Source organism: Heterodontus francisci, chromosome 12 (genome assembly GCF_036365525.1).
Source record: "Heterodontus francisci isolate sHetFra1 chromosome 12, sHetFra1.hap1, whole genome shotgun sequence".
Lineage (NCBI taxonomy): Eukaryota > Metazoa > Chordata > Chondrichthyes > Heterodontiformes > Heterodontidae > Heterodontus > Heterodontus francisci.
The window spans coordinates 78,966,266-78,983,976 of NC_090382.1; the positions used below are offsets into that span (position 1 = coordinate 78,966,266).

Here is a 17,711-nt window from a genome sequence, read left to right on the forward strand (position 1 = left end):
CTAAATGACAACAATGACTACACTTCAAAGAACATCTCAAGGTCGTGAAAGGCACTAAATAAATGCCAGACTTTCTTTCTCACCTCTTTTTCCAGTCCATTGATTTTCCTTTTCTTCATTTATGGGATGTGGGTATCGCTGGCCAGGTCAGCATTTTATTGCCCATTCCTCATTGCTCTTGAGAAGGTGGTGAGCCAGCAGAATCAAAAGTCGAAAAAGAATTATTCTTTTTGTCATTTAATCTTTCCTGCCTTCCTATCACAGACCTTCTTTTTTGTTCTTCCCACTCCCCCTTCCCTGCCTCTGTACTTGCTTAAAATCTATTACATTGCTAACTTTTTCCACTTCTGATGGAAGGTCGTCAAATGTTAAATCTGTTGCTCTCTCCACAGATGCTGCCTGAATTAGATCAGCCATGATCTTGTTGAATGGCAGAGCAGGCTTGAGGGACCGAATGGCCAACTCCTAATTCGTATGTTTGTATGCCTGACCTGCTGAATATCTCCTGCATTTTCTGTTTTTTATATTGAAAGAGGTATAGATGGTAATAGTCAAATCATTAACACCAGCTGCATGAAACAATACATGAAAGCTGAAAGGGAAATTCAAGGACAGAAAAATTATGATCCATTTTTATGGTGATCCAGAGGCATGTTCACATGGACATTTTTTAATTTTTACTTTAAAAATTATGTATTTTGGTTGATGTTAAGCACTTTTATACTTTGCAATTAATACATTTTTAATGAGAAAAGGAAAAACAAAAGTGACATTTGGATTTTTATCAGACCAACATCATTTACTCAACAGTTATTTTAATCAATCTCTCACATCCAACCACCTACCATCCAGGTCCACAAATGCACTCTCTCCTCCTAACCCAGTTCGCAGTGCTACTGATCCTCTTCTCCCATCTGTCCTCTGTACACTTTTCTCTGCCCAGTAAACAACACTAACCCCCTGCACCCCCGCCGCACCGTGTTCATACTGAGATGAGCATTTCCCCCTCCTTTCAAGCTGTTATCCATTTTTACCATCGCCGTTCATATTAAGTTGGCACTCTCCTATCTCCTAGATCATACTGACACTCTCTCCCAGGTCATGTTGGCACCCTTCTCAGCTCCCTCTTACTGGTGCACCCAGTGTATCTAATACTGTTTTGCGAGCTGAAATGGTGCTGTACACTGCAAAGGAATTCCTGACCTCACAAAACTACTGACACTGATAGCATGCAGCTGACTTCTAGCAGCAGCATCAAACAGGAACCGTTAGGAGTGGGGCCTTGAAGGGCACTCATTTGTGAATGCAGACACTATCCACATAAACCACAGTTGGTATGTATGTTGTGAAGATCCTACCGGGGTAGTCTGTCCCAACTGTGCCTGTAGTCATCCCACTAGTTGGTAATTCCTAAGTTAGCCTTTAGCTGTCACACCAGTCTATAGTCAGTCCCAAATCAGCCTGTACTCGTCACATCAGTTGGTAGTCTGTTCGTAATTTAGCATATAGTTATCAGATTACTTGGTGGTCTGTCCCAACTGATCTTGTAGTCATTATTTTAGCTGGCAGTTTAATCCAACCAAGATTGCATTCATCAAACCTGCTGGCAGTCTAATTGAAGCAAGCGTCCAATTTTCATACCTGCTGGCAGTCTGTTCCACACTAGTTTACAGTTTAATACATGCTGTACTAATTTAAATTCATGCAACCATTTCCCTTCAGTCTTGGGGAAGGGAAATTAGTCCTTATCCTTGATAATTCTGAAAATGTTAGTGATTTCCATCAATCCTTGAAGACAGCAAAATAGCCCAGCTTATTTCATAATACTGGAAAGTAAGACGAAACATAATTATGTATGAATTATTACCTACTGAGGGAGTAATCATTAGTGGATGTTTTGATTTCAATATTGTAATCACAGAGCATTGCAATCAGAAAGGGAGAAATAGCATGTAAATTTAATTTTCTTGCTTAATGTTTCTATAGGCTTCTTTAGTTTTCAGTATGTTTTAGCTGACCATCTTTATCTATGTGGAAGCATCTATGATCTCTAGAGCATATTCATCATTTTCCACCATTCAGGATATCTGCAGATGAAACCAATACTTGACTTCTCGTACTTGATTGTGATAAAATGGTTAAAGTGGCAAAATATACTGCATGGTGGCGTAGTGGTAATTTCAGTAAACTAGTAATCTAAAGGCCCAGGCTAATATCCTGGAGACACGGGTTCAAATCCCACCATGGCAGCTGTCGGAATTTAAATTCAGTTAATTAATAAATTCAATTAATTAAAATCTGGAATTGAAAGCTAGTCTCAGTAATGGTGCTATGAAACAATAATCGATTGTCATTAAAACCCATCTGGTTCACTGATGTCCTTTCGGGAAGGTAATCTGTCGTCCTTACCTGGTCTGGCCGACATGTGACTCCAGACCCACAGCAATGTGGTTGACTCTTAACTGCCCTCTGAAATGACCCAGCAAGCCACTCAGTTGTCAAGGGAAATTAGGGATTGGACAACAAATGCTGGCATTGCCAGCGACACCCACATCACATGAAACAATGATAAAACAAAGTCCAAGCAACACCCTTTCATTTCTATAAATGACCTTGATGGGATGTTGCCATGAGCCAGAAAACTGGGGGATATAATTTTAATTAATGAAAGATTCAAAATAACTTAATGAATAACCATATCAGCCTCACTTTACACAACGTGCGAGGAATGCACATCCAGTTGAAAAGAGTAAAGTGAAACAGGTTTACCACAGCAGGCAGGGACAAAAATAATATAAGTAGTTCTTATACATGGATCTGAACTGAAGAGAATTCTCCTACTTCTGATAGGAAGATAATTCACAATCTACTTCTGACCCATTATATGTACCAAATAGCAGCCATTGATCTTTAGTATTCTTTTTTCTTAGCTACTGTCAAACCCATGGCCACACATTTCATTGGTTTTGTTTTACTTGTGTACTTGAATGGCTGGGATTGGATAACAAAGAGAGTTAAACACATTAGTTCTATTTTTCCTGCCAAAGGATGTTTTAATTTATATGCATGTTTGCATTTGTTCTTTTTTAGTGAATTTTTGTGCTCATCAAGGTGAGGGAGGGTAGTGCACATAGTTCATCCTTGGGATAAGGGTGACACTGGCAAGGCCACCATTTATTGTCTATCCCTAGTTGCCCTGAGAAGATGGTGGGTGGCCTTCTTCTCATGCTGCTGCAGTCCATGTGGTGAAGGTGCTCCTGCAATGCTGTTGGGGACAGAGTTCCAGGAATTTGACCCAGCAACGATGAAAGAATGGTGATATCTGTCCAAAATGACCTTGTGTGTGACTTGGAGGGGAATTTGGAAGTGATAGTTGTCCTACCAGGTGATGGAGATCACTGATTTGGAAAGACTTGGCGAGTTGCTGCACTGCAGCCTGTGGAGAGTACATACGGTGATTCATTAAAAGCCCTTATCCATTTGCTCCACCAGTCTTGCCAAGGTGGACATCTGTCTCTGCAAAGCATGTCTGCATGGCAGCCACTTGAACCTCCACCAAAGCTGCAAATACTGATGACACGAACTTGTTTGTGAAGGCTTGGCTGCAGCATCTCTGCAGGTGGACACACTCTCCGGGGTAGACTGCAGTGTGCTGGTTTCATGTAAGATGACACCCCATAGGCTAGAAGTGGACTCCTCCATTCTTTCAGCCATAGTGGTGAAACTTCTTGGCAGGTCTTCCAATATCTGCTATAAGTGCTGTGAAAGGCTAGCAGTTTTCTTTTCATGACTGAACCGCTGACGTCATCATCTCTGTCCTGTGTAGAAGAGGTGGGAGAGGACTTGGCCTACCATTGAACTGTGTCCTGGGCTGTCCCTGCCGCCAGTATCTGCTGCTACTCCCTCATGCTGGATGTTTCGCCACAAACAAACCCCTGTGGCTCACTATTTAACCCAGGCAAAGTATAAATGCTGTGCTGATGCTTGAGATGGATGGAGCACATGACAGTGCATTCTCGGCAGCATTGTACATCTCTGATACGCCTTCTTCTGCAGAAAGCTCTTGCTGCTGAGGCGGACCTGGAGGAAAGAGAAAAGGGACAATAGTTAGGATGGCATTGAGAAGCTGGACAATGGCAGCAATCTGCCGTCCTCACTGGTCTGGCCTACATGTGACTCCAGACCCACAGCAGTGTGGTTGACTCTTACATGCCCTCTGAAATGGTCTAGCAAGCCACTCAGTTGTATCAAACTGCAACAAAGTCTAAGAAGAGGAATGAAACCGGATGGACCACTCGGCATCGACTTAGGCATTGAAAGCCACAATGGCAAACCCAGCCCTGTCGATCCTGCAAAGTCCTCCTTACTAACATCTGGGGGCTTGTGCCAAAGTTGGGAGAGCTGTCCCACAGACTAGTCAAGCAACAGTCTGACATAGTCATACTCACAGAATCATACCTTACAGACAATGTTCCAGACACCGCGATCTCCATCCCTGGGTATGTCCTGTCCCACCGGCAGAGATCTTAGCGAGTGACTGTTAAAATGGTAAACAGAGATGTTGTAAGCTTTGTGCATTTAGTCCATGTGCTGAGCGCTGGAGAAGAAGCAAGGTGAATGAAGATGTGGAGGTTATGAATGTAAAGGCAAGTGTGTGAAATATGATGGGGAAAGTGTGCTGGGATAAGATCTGGTTCTGCAAGTGCTAGGAATTGAGAAAAGAATGCTGTTAGCATATGGTGTCAAGAGAAGAAAAGAAGAGGTGAGCTTGTTTAGAATGAGAAAGGGAAGTTTTGCAGTGTGCTCTTGTGATCGGATGTTGAAGGATGAGATGGAGGGGAGGGAACTTTTGGTAGTGGTTGAGCAAGATAGAGAAATGAAGAAGTAAAAACAAGAAATGCTGGAAATGCTCAGCAGGTCTGGCAGCATCTCTGGAGAGAGCAGTGTTAACGTTTCAGGTCTGTGACCTTTCATCAGAACTTCCAGCATGTGCAGTATTTTGCTATTTTATTAGAGAAATGAAGAGCTGCGCTCAACCTTGCTGCTCCTATGAGGTTATTGAACCTTTCCCTACACTGAAGCCAGCTCCTGGGAGTGGTGCAACAGGCACTAACCCTCTTAGCCACCTCTGTCCTGGCCTGCTGGATAGTCACCTTGAAGATACCCTTGAAGATGCTATGAAACAATACTTACCTCCTCACCCTGACTTTCTCCACTAGGGCCTCCACGTGCTCATCTGAAAACCAATGGGACAGCCATTGTTTCAGAGATTCCCCTCCTTGCAGCAATGTTATAGTGAAATGTGAAAGCAGAGAATGCAGCCTCACTTTAAGTAGGCGTCTGACAATCTGCTGGAAATTGAGCAGGATAAATCGTCAGGAATGCCCATTTCCCAACACGATTGGGTGGACAGCCTGCAAATCATATTAAAATTGTCAAGACTTAAAATTGCCTGATTTATCACAGTCTGGACTCCAGCTATACCCCAATGTGGGTCATCAGTTTTCCACTCATGACAAAGATCAGAATGAAAGTGTACTGGAGGGATCGAGAGTGGTGATGAGTTAGAGCTGTGTACAGTCTACATGTGGAACCTAATAAATCTCATTGGATGACAGCAAGGGGCAGCATGTAGATGAGAATTAGGAGGGGGTCAAGGATAGATCTTTGGGGGACTTAGAGGTAATGAAGTGGGGGAGGGTACAGAAGCCATGACAGGAGATTGTCTGACTACAACTGGATAGGAAAGAGTGGAACCAGGCAAGGGCAGTCCCATTAAGCTGGACAACAGAGGAGAGGCATTGAAGAAGGGTGTTGTGGTCAACCATGTCAAAGGCAGCAGACAGGTAGAGAAGGACGAGGAATGACCACAGTCACAGAGCATGTCATTTATGATTTTGATGAGGGCCATTTCAATGCTGTGGAAGCAGCAGAAACCACATTAGAGAGGTTCAAGCATAGAGAGTGGGAAAGATGGGCATGGATTTGGGAGGCAACAAGATATCTAAAGACAGTGAATTGCGAGGATGTGACAGGGACCGAATAAGTATACAAGACAGCGGGATCGCCGATTTGCCCTCCAGGTCCCCTCATGCCCATTAGGAGCCCTAGCCCAGCACTGCTATAAAACCTTCCCCATGTTACCAAATCTAAGGACCACTCTCTCAAGACTGGAGAAGCTGGGCTCATTCTCTTTAGAGCAGAGAGGGTTAACAGGAGATTTAGAGCGGTGTTCAAAATTATTAAGGATTTTGATAGAGTTACTAAGGAGTAACTGTTTCCAGTGGGACAAGTCTCGGTAACCAGTGGACATAGATTTAAGATACAATAATTGGCGAAAGGACCAGTGGTGAGATGAGGAGAATTTATTTTGCACAGCAATTTGTTATGATTTGGAAAGCATGGGCTAAAATGGTGGTGAAGCAGATTCAATAATAACTTTCAAAATGGAATTGAATAAATACTTGAAGGTGGAAAAATGGAGAGCTATAAGAGAAGGGCAGGGGAATGGGACTAATTAAATATTTCTTTCAAGGAGCTGGAACAGGCATGGTGGCCCGAATGGCCTCCTGTGTTCTGTATCATTGTACAATTCAATGAAAGTTTACAAGAAAATAATTAAACTTAACTGTCAGCCTTGCTGAATGGTAGCATGTACCTCTGAGTCAAAAGTCAGTATGGTGAAAGAAGCATGTTCTGTAGAGGATGTGCTCTCCTACTTGGAACTTACCATTGAAATACCCATCCAGGCTGATCGCTGTTCTTGCCCCATGTTTCCTCTCTGACCTCCTGTTCCTTCCATTATTCTCAGTTGGCAGATGGCATCGGTGAGTCTTTCTCCAGTATTGGAGCACATCATCTAGGCTGACAGTTCGGTACAGTTCTGAGGTGCAATCTTTCAGCTGAGATGGTAAACTGATGTTGAGAGAGGCAGAACACCAGCACTTTAAGATGTTCTTCTGATTGAAATTAATATTTCATGGGTATAATCTTTGCACCTTATCTTTTGACTTAACATGGGCATCAGACTTTTCTATATACAAACTTTGCAATTGCAGTTGATTAACAGAAACTTCATATTCATTAAACATCACAACTGAATTATCATGGGACAATAGGGACTAAACATGAGGAAACAGGTAGGTAAACTCCATAAGAAAATGCTAAAGATATAAGAAACAACAAATATTAGGACTGACCAAAATTTATCAATAAAATAAAGGAGGGGATGAATCAAATTGTTTTAAATATTTTTTGTAAATCCTTTCATCCACCATGTTGGTTTCTCCATTAGGAAATACAGATTGTAACATAAAACAAAATTTTAAAAAGTCAGAAGAGAATAATTAAACATACCTATACAATAGGATTTTCAGTCTTTGAATTGACTGTAACAATCTTTTTGGAGGTCTTGGTTTATGTGAAAAGCCTGAGTCTTGACTTCATGCAGGTTGCAGATGTGTCACTGCCACATGGACAGATGTTTCTTGCTTAAGAAAAATTATTTAAAGCTGCTCCATTTTGTTATTTTATCATAGTCATGTCATACCTCAATACAATCATGTGATTAATAACATATGAGGTTTTTCGGTGAGATACAAACATATGAATTCGGACAGCCTAAGCAACGCTCAAAAGACACCGACTGTTGAAAAGCAAGGGTCACAACACTCAGAATAGACTATTAAAATATAATGTACCCAATGCAATGTTATAGTTGGCAGGAAAAAAGACAGAGGCGCAAGGGGAGAGCCAACTGTGCAACAGCCCCAACAAACAAATTTCTCTGCAGCACCTGTGGAAGAGCCTGTCACTCCAGAATTGGCCTTTATAGCCACTCCAGGCGCTGCTTCACAAACCACTGACCACCTCCAGGCGCGTATCCATTGTCTCTCGAGATAAGGAGGCCCAAAAGAAAGAAAGAACCTCACATTAGTGATTTTATCGTGGAACAAGGTTAATATCACTCTGTTTATGCTATAATTACTCCAATTATGCAAATATTAAACATTGATTTAAAAAAAAGAGTTTCTTGATGTTGCATAATTTGATAATACATACTTTAATACAACGCACCAAGCCTCCTTAGACAACAGCTTCCAAACCGCAACCTCTACCACCTAGAAGGACAAGGGCAGCAGATGCATGGGAACACCACCACGTGCAAGTTCCCATCCAAGCCACACATCATCCTGACTTGGAACTATATTGCTGTTCCTTCACTGTCACTGGGTCAAAATCCTGGAACTCCCTTCCTAACAGCACTGTGGGTGTACCAAGAGCACATGGACTGCAGCGGTTCAAGAAGGCAGCTCACCACCATCTTCTCAATGGCAATTAGGAATGGCCAATAAATGCTGGCCTAGCCAGCGACGCCCACATACCATGAACGAATAATAAAAAAAAGGGCTTGGGCATCACTGATAGGTTGATTATCTGATTATTTAAAAAGATTACAAGTCAGCTGAAATGATTACATTAGCTGGTTTTGGCACACACATATGTCTGTATGTATCTGGATTGGGTAGCAATGGCCATCTGGCTGGATTGCTGGTAACTATTTGCAGAGCATTGTGAAATATGGGAGGTAGTGACTTGGCAGTCAGCTTTACACCTGTTCGATTTTCTTTTCCTTTGGCTTCAATGGAAAAATCAAGTGTGGTGCAAAAATGCCTGCCGATTCATTTTGCCCAATCGCTGAAGACTAATTTCACCACCTAATGTTTAACGGTAAATAAAGCAATGGGACATAGTAATACAGTATCTTGAATGACTTAATTGATTGTAAAACACTTGAGTAATAATCAGTCTTGCTGAGCACTAAGTGATATTTTTATAGGAATAGATAGTTACACTGGCTAAATTTAATTTACCAAGAGAAATCCCATTTTGCATTGGCATCATATCTGTTCCTAATTCTAAGAAACTTTAGGAAATCCAGATCAATTTTTTGTATTTAAATGGCTCCTCTCTCTCTCTCTGTATCCTCCACTTTTTGAATAAACATTGGCTCCTATGCATTGGGATGATGAATCCAAGAGAATCTTCCTGCTACACATCTCTTTATAGAGTGATAGAAAGAGATACAGCACTGAAACAGGCCCTTCGGCCCACTGAGTCTGTGCCAACCAACAACCACCCATTTATACTAATCCTACATTAATCCCATCATTAATATCACATCCCCACCATTCTCCTATCCTCTACCTGCACTAGGGGCAATTTACAATGGCTAATTTACCTATCAACCTGCAAGTCTTCGGCTGTGGGAGGAAACCAGAACACCCGGCGGAAACCCACACAGTCACAGGGAGAACTTGCAAACTCCGCACAGGCAGTACCCAGAACCAAGCCCGGGTCACTAGAGCTGTAAGGCTGCAGTGCTAACCACTGCGCCACCAACCTGGGTTTCTGTGTTACTTGTCCAGTGAGAATACCAGTACGCCACTGCCTCACCTAGCAGTGGCATCAATCACAGATTGATCGCATCTAGAATTATTTTTGTCTCTTCTGTCTTTTTCAAGTATTTCGTTGAAATACCAACTATAAAAAAAAATTGGAGAGTCCAGAAGTGATGCTGCACAGATTTAATTATTAACCTATGATTTGTTTTTAATAATACTAAAAACATAATAGTTGCAATACTCAATCAATATACCCAGTCACTACATAGTGATTAAATTGGATGTGCGGTGGGATTCTTCTTGCAGTAACAATTATAATCATGATACATTTTGTGACTGCAACTGTGAATGACATTGACATGCCCTCCTCTTGGTGGGCCTATTCTCAGCTCCCATAACAATAACTTCCATTAATAGAGCACCTATAATGTAGAAAAATATTCCAAAGTGCTTTTCAAAGGGAAAATGGAACAAAAGAGGAACAGATTGGTGAGACAGATTAATGATCAAAAGCTTGGTTGAAATCATAGATTTAAAGGAGACTTTTAAAGGCAGGACAGGAAATAGAGAGGCAGAGGCTTTTAGAGGAGTTCCAGAGATGACGCCAAGGTGACTGAAGGCATTGTCACCAATGGCACGACAAATGGAGAGGGAGTAGCCTCTTAGGGGCACTTGCTTCCGTTTTCATAAACTCTTTTCAAAATGTCAGCTCATAGACAGATCAGTAGCTCCCAGTAGCTTCTTTACTGTTTATGACATATCAAAGATCAGTCCAGTTTCTGATCAAAAGAGTCACTGAGCTGGATTTTCCTTTGCAAAACCACCTTAAGATTTGGCTGTATAGTGGAAAGTGAAGTGGGACGGGGCAGGAAGGCTCACTGCCTGATCCCTGCCTCTGCCAGCACCACAGTTTAGATTACTGTACTAGGTTATCACCTGGTAAAGAAATGAAACACTGTACTGTGCCTTTTTCCATGCAAAGAAAAGTTAATTGCACTTAGGCAAATCATTACATGGGTTAGAGGTCAGACTGGCTTTCTTTTTCTTGTGGTTCAGTGGTAGCATGCTTACCTCTGAGATAGAAAGCTGGGGGCTCAACTCCCACTCTAGAGACTTCAGCACAAAATCTAAGTTAACACTTAATGCTGAGGGAATTTTGCATGGTCAGAGGTGTTGATATTCAGATGAGATTCAACACCAAGCTTTCCCCCCACCTCTCCTGTGGCACTATTTTAAAGAAGTTCAGGGGAGTTCTCCCCTGTGTCCTAGCCAATATTTATCCCTCAACCAACATCACCAAAACTGATTATCTGGTCATTATCACATTGCAGTATGCAAATTAACTGCTGGATTTCCCTAAATTACAATAGCAAATAACTGTAAAAGTAACTTATTTGGCTATAAAGCACTTTGGGACATTGTAAAAGATGGTATACAAATACAAGTCTTCCTTTTTTTAATATATACCTCTTAAAAATGTGACACCTGGGTCTGGAGTTTCCTCTGTCTTGGTCCGATTGTTGGGCAAATTCAGAAAAGGGATTCAGGTCAGTAATACATTCTGCCAAAGCCCTTCCCCTAACATGCCCATGAATATTTTCCTTCAGAAGTCAGATTGACAGCCAAATGCGCCTACTGATCTAGGATGCAAATCAGACTTTAATGGTGTCATGTCAGGCATCCATTTTCCCTCAAATGCCACCTGTGCCTTGCTCATCACTAAGAATCCTGGGATATAAAACATGTTCAATGTTGCTAGGTAGGTCATATTGTATGTGTGTTTGGTACGCTGCCATCTTATTTGTCTCGCTGATAGAGATACTTCAGTCTGGGTTAGAACATTGATATTTATTATATTAGAACTATATACATCTTCACACTCGTCTTTGTGACTCTACCAAAGCCTTGCTGCATCTAGCTTCAAATCTTTCTCACATGTGATCTCTTATATCATCATGGTGGGAGGTATTCTTTACAGACTTTCATGATTAACCCTTTCAGACCTTTATACTACACGTCCCGACAGAAGGAAGTGGATTTAATGAAAACCCTCAGAGGCTTCTGTAATTGTTCTAACTTTGCTTGTGAATGCTTGCTGGGAATATTCATTTTCAATATTTTTTCCAGTAAACCTTGCTGAAAGATTCATCACTACAGCTGCCTTTAGGAATTCCCTCTACTTGTCATTTTACTTATCATTCGCAACTCCTCAGATACTGAAGCAGTATATGTCCCGATGCAGCAAGACCAGAACAACATTCAGGCTAGGACTGATAAGTAGCAAGTAATATTCATGCCTTGCAAGTGCTAGGCAATGACCATCTCCAACAAGAGAGAATCTAACCAGCTCCCATTACCATTCAACAGCATTACCTTCACTGTCAACAATCTGGGGATCCCCTTTGACCAGAAACTCAACTGGATCAGCCATATCAATACTTTGGCTACAAGAGCAAGTCAGAGGCTAGGTATTCTGTGGTGATTAACTCACCTTCTAACTCCTCAAAGTCATTCCACCAAACACAAGGCACAAGTCAGGAGTGTGATGGAATACTCTCCACTTGACTGGATGAGTGCAGCTTCAAAAACACTCAAGAAGCTTGAGATCATCCAGGATAAAGCAGCCCACTTGATCGGCACCCATTCACCACCTTAAACATTCACTCGCTCCACCACCAGCACACCATGACTGCAGAATGTACCATCTGTAGGGTGCACTGCAGCAACTTGCCAAGGCTTCTTTGACAGCACCTTCCAAGCCCATGATCTCTACTGCCTAAAAGAACGACGGCAGTAAACAAATGAGATCACCCCTGCAAGTTCCCCTTGAAGTCACACACCATTCTGATTTGGAAATATATTGCTGTTCCTTCATTGTGCCTGGGTCAAAATCCTGAAACACACTACCTCACAGGATAGTGGGTGCACCTACACCACAGGGACTTCAGCAGTTCAAGAAGACGGCTCATCATCACCTTCTCAAGAACAATTAGGGATGGGCAATAAATGCTGGCCTTGCCAGCGATTCGCACATCCCATGAATGAATAAAAAAGACTTATGCAATGAAAAGGAAGAAGAAGAGGATGGTCAGGTATCATAGGAGGCAAATAGCATCCATATTTACCTAGGCAATGACCAAAGCATTGCTATCTCAACCTCAAAGAGCTATAATTAAAAATACTATGCTTCCCTTGTGAGGCTGTAAAAGAACTATGGCACCCACTTGTCCTGGATTTGTAGCTCACCTTCACTTCAGGCATAATAATGTCATTGTCAGTGGAAGTGACAACTGCCATCTACCTCTATTGACCTCTTTGCCCATGTTCTTCCAGGCTACATTGGGAAACACATGTAGTATCAGCCAATTGGTTCTTCACTGATGCATAATAATAATAATTCACACTTAATGCTGTATGACTGGTTTAGTTTGTGTATGTCTGGCAGTTTCTTTTCGAACTTAAGTGGTCAATTTGATGGGCACCTCATTCACCACCTTAAACATTCATTCCGTCCACCACCGATGCACAGTGGCAGCAGTGTGTGTACCATCTACAAAATGCACTGCAGCAATTCACCAAGGCTCCTTCGACAGCACCTTCCAAACCTGCGATCTCTACCAACTAGAAGGACAAGCGCAGCAGATGCATGGGAACACCACCACCTACAAGTTCTCCTCCAAGTCGCACGCCAACCTGACTTGGAACTATATCTCCATTCCTTCACTGTCGCTGGGTCAAAATCCTGGAACTCCCTTCCTAACAACACTGTGGGTGTACCTACCCCAAGGACTGCAGCGGTTCAAGAAGACAGCTCACCACAATCTTCTCAAGGGCAATTAGGGATGGGCAATAAATGCTGGCATAGTCAGCGATGTCCACATCCCCCAAACGAATAAAAAAAATTACTCAAAAACCAGGAGCCACAGTATATTTTTCAAGGCTATAAAAATAACTTTTTTGTTTGGATCTCAGAGCTAATTTGAACATCTTTTAGCTAAGGATTTTCACTTTGAAACTCCTGAAAGAGAAAGCATGGTTTGAAACTTCCAAGTGATAGTGTAGAGTAGTAGAGGCACCATAGTGGTCAGAGATTTAAGAAAAAATAGTTTGATATGAAAGTTATTTACAAAGGGTTAACTTAGCTCTTAGAGTTGTAATCTTTTAATTCTTCTCCCACTCAAAGAAATAGATGGACGCGTTTCTACTGTAAATCTGTGTTGCATGTGGTCTTAACCTTTGTGTTAGCTGCTACTATATACAAAACACTAACCACCTAAGATGGGATCAGTAATGCAGTAAAGTGAACTCTTTATTTAAGGATGGTTCCGTATGTACAACAGATCTTCATTGTACAGGTACTTACTTAAGACTGCTCCCAACATGGTGTGTTTCATCACAGTTCTTACGCTGCTGGCAAGATAACATAGCAACACCTCTTAAAGGTATACACACATAACAATATATAACTACATTAGGTGACTGCTACTTCTTTGTTTCTTTGCCTTTGTTATCTTTAGACTTGACCAGTCTAAAACACTCCTGGCCAGCGTTCCACGTTCTACCTTCCGTAAAATTGAGGCCATTCAAAACTCTGCCACCCGTGTCCTAAATCGCAACAGGTCCCATTCACCCATCACCCCTATGCTTGCTGACCTACAATAGCTCCTGGTTAAGCAATACCTCAATTTTAAAATTCACATCTTGTTCTCAAATTCCTCCATGGCCTCGCCCCTCCCTATCTCTGTAATCTCCTCCAGTCCCACAACTATTCGAGATATCTGCGCTCAGCTAATTCTGGTCTGTTGAGCATTCCCGATTTTAATTGCTTTACCATTGGTGCTATGCTTTCAGGTGCCAAGGCCATATGCTATGGAATTCCCTCCCTAAACCTCTCTGCTTCTACTTTTTCCATTAAGACCCCCCTTAAAACCAAGCTTTTGCTCTCATCATGTAGCTCGATTTCAAATTTTGTTTTATAATGCTCCTGTGAAGCACCTTGGACACTTTACTATGTTAGAGGTGCTACAGATGCTACAAAAATATAAGTTGTTGTTTTATTAATACAGTCCCTTTATGGTTTTAAAATGAGGTCAAAGGTGTAATGCTCTTTTTGCTGATCAAAGATGAGAGAGATCCTATGAAGTCATAGGATAAATTTGTGATGTCCTCAGGACCTGAGTGAGGTTTAACCAAGTTTGGTATTGGATATGAGGCAAAGCCAGAGAGACAAAGACTGCAGCAGCTGAATACAAAGGCTTCTCTTTTATTCTGTCTTAGTTTCACTTTCACTTTGCTAGCATGTATGTTCTACAGCAGCCTTTAGATACACAATGCATAATGCAATTGCAATTTCAAAACACTACAACACTACATCCTTTCCCTGCTTAGTAAATGAGAGACATAGCGTGCTTCAATGGTTTGTTTCTAAAAATGTAAACGATAAACTTAAACATAAATAGTTCATTTCGTAACATTGTGAGTAAGATATCATCTGGCATCAGATGTAGTTTCATTTGACTTATGTTCTTCATCTGAGATGTCAATGTCAGAATTCTATTCAATGTTTGCAAGTGGTGTTTTCAGTGTTTTGATAAATGACGCATTTCTTGTGATGATTTGTGAACCGCACTTAGCAGTAATCATTGATCCCTTTGTGTTGGTCACAACAAATGGTTGGATGTTTGGATGCCATAAGGGCTTGTTTGTTTTCCAACACGTCTATCACCTTTCACAAGTACTTTAGCTCCTGACTTTAATGGTATTGCTCTAAGTTTCATGTTTGCTCTGCATTTTCTTTCATTCGATCCTTCTGTTCTCGATCGCATTCACGTACATGTTGATCATTGGCTCGGCAGGGTAGCTCAGGAAAATGTGTGCACATCCAGTAGTCGAGTGAGGTGTCATTCTGTAATTACGAAGAAAGTGACATAGCTCTCGCTTCCATGACTTGCTCTCAGCTGTAGCTGTATGTATCACTTTTCTCAAGGTTCGCATAAACCGCTCAACTTCACCATTAGCTCTTGGCCAATGGGGTGTGATTTTTCTATGAGTGAACCCTAGGTAGTTTGAGAATTTACTGAACTCATCGCTGTTGAATGGGGTCCATTGTCAATTCTTACCGTTTGAAGGATTCCAAACAAAGCAAAGATCTGATCAAACTTTGGGATGACTGCTTTTGTTGAAGTTGACAGAACTAATTGCATGATTGGGAATTTGATGTAGCTGTCAATAACAACAAGCAGCTGCTCACCTGTGGGCAAATCTATGAAATCAACACTAACTTCAATCCATGGTCCTGGAGGTCATCAATGACATCTTCATGAAGATTTGACATTGTGGTTGCTTGACATGGGAAACACTGATTGATTTTGTGCTCTACCATTCAGTCGATTACTGGGAACCATACTTTTTCCCTAAGGAGTTGTTTGATTTTGACTATTCCTCGGTGTCCTTCATGTGCTATATCGACAACACAATCCCTCAATGCATGTGGAATGACAATACAGTTGTGTAATACAAGATCAGATGTGCTTGTAACAGTTAGCTCATATTATGAAGACCTTGTAGAGTGAGAGTGATTTCTTTTGTAGACGCTTTCTCAATCACGTCTTTCCAGTTTCGTGATTCCATAGCCTTCATACATAGTCGCAAAGCCCCATCTTGTTTTGTTGCTGCTTTGATGTCGGCTAGTTTTGGCGACTTTGGCTCAGCATTTATCCTTACATAGTTAAAATGTTGGCAAGCAGCAAATAGTGAGACGCCGCAAGGGTCAGTGCTGGGTCCTCAGCTATTTACAATCTATATCAATGACTTAGATGAAGAGACAGTGAATAATGTATCTAAGTTTGCTAATGATACAAAGGTAGGTGGAAAGGTAAGCTATGGGAAGGACACAGAGATGTTGCAAAGAGATATAGATAGGTTAAGTCAGTGGGCAACAAGATGGCAGATGGAGTATAATGTAGGGAAGTGTGAAGTTATTCACTTTGCTGGTAAGAATAGAAAAGCAGAATATTTTTTAAAAGGTGTGAAATTTCTAAGTGTCGATGTTCAAAGAGACTTGGGTGTGCTTGTACAAGGAACGCAGAAAGTGAACATGCAGGTACAGCAAGCAATTAGGAAGGCAAATGCTCTTTATTGGCCTTTATTGCAAGGGGATTGGAGTACAGGAATAATGATGTATTGCTACAATTATGCAGGGTTTTGGTGAGACCACATCTGGAGTACTACACTTTGCAGTTTTGGTCTCCACATTTAAGAAAGGATATACTTGCGTTGGAGGCAGTACAGCGAAGGTTCACTAGATTAGTCCCAGGGATAAGGAGATTGTCCTATGATGAGAGGCTAAGTAAATTGGGCCTGTATTCTCTGGAGTTTAGGTGATCTCATTGAAAGATATAAGAGGCTAAAGGAGCTGCATAGGGTAGACACTGAGAGATTATTTCTGCTGATCGGGGAATCTAAAACACAGGGGCACAGTTTCAGGATAAGGGATCAATCATTTAGGACTGAGATGAGAAGAAATTATTTCACTCACAGGGTTGTGAATCATTGAAATTCTCTATTGTGGATGCTCCATTGTTTAATACATTTAAGGCTGGGATAGACAGATTTTTGGTCTCTCAGGGAATCAAGGGATATGGCGAGTGAGCAGGAAAGTAGAGTTGAATCCTAAGATCAGCCATGGCCGTTTTGAATGGTGGACCAGACTCAATGGGCCATATGGTCTATTCCTACTCCTATTTCTTGTGTTCTTGTGTGTTCAGCAACCTTTTCCTCATGAGTAATAGGACAGACTGTTGGCAATGGGTGTCACGAAAGATAGTCCACTGGGTTAAGCTTTCCTGGCTGATGCTCAACCTGGAACTCGTACTCTTGTAGTTTGAGTATTCAACGTTCTAAGCGAGTGGATGGTTTGCTAAGTGGGTCTATGATCAGTTATTGCTTTAAATATGCTTCCATATAAATAAAGCTGAAAGTGTAATATAGCCAATGCGATTGAGAACACTTCTCTCTCTGTGAATAATGTTGCTTAACAGGCATTAATGATCTGCTTGCCATCGCAATGATTGGTGGGTTACCTGCATTGTCTTTCTGTATGAGAATTGCATCTAAGCCAACCAGGCTTGCATCCATGACTAGCTGGGTGGGTTTCTCAGGGTCAAAATAGGCATTTGTGAAACTTGCTGACAAATATTGTTTGATCTGGTGTACTGCCTGTGTGTGATTTAGTCCATTTTGACCTGGTGATCTCTTTTGTCAGCTCGCATAGGGGGACAGATAGCATAGCAAGGTCAGGAATGAAGT

At 41.6% G+C, this 17,711-nt stretch overlaps 1 long non-coding RNA gene across 2 annotated transcripts; it reads right to left on the reverse strand.

Moving 5' to 3' along the window:
• Positions 1–2,884: 2,884 nt before the first annotated feature.
• LOC137375635 (uncharacterized) lies at positions 2,885–7,710 on the reverse strand. Of its 2 annotated transcripts, none has more exons than XR_010976049.1 (4): positions 7,357–7,710; positions 6,731–6,959; positions 4,459–4,537; positions 2,885–4,080 (listed from the first exon to the last, which is right to left on the reverse strand). It is a non-coding gene; the product is annotated as an uncharacterized lncRNA (long non-coding RNA). The 2 variants fall into 2 exon arrangements; XR_010976048.1 differs by having other exon boundaries at positions 4,449–4,537.
• Between the last annotated feature and the right edge of the window lie 10,001 nt (positions 7,711–17,711).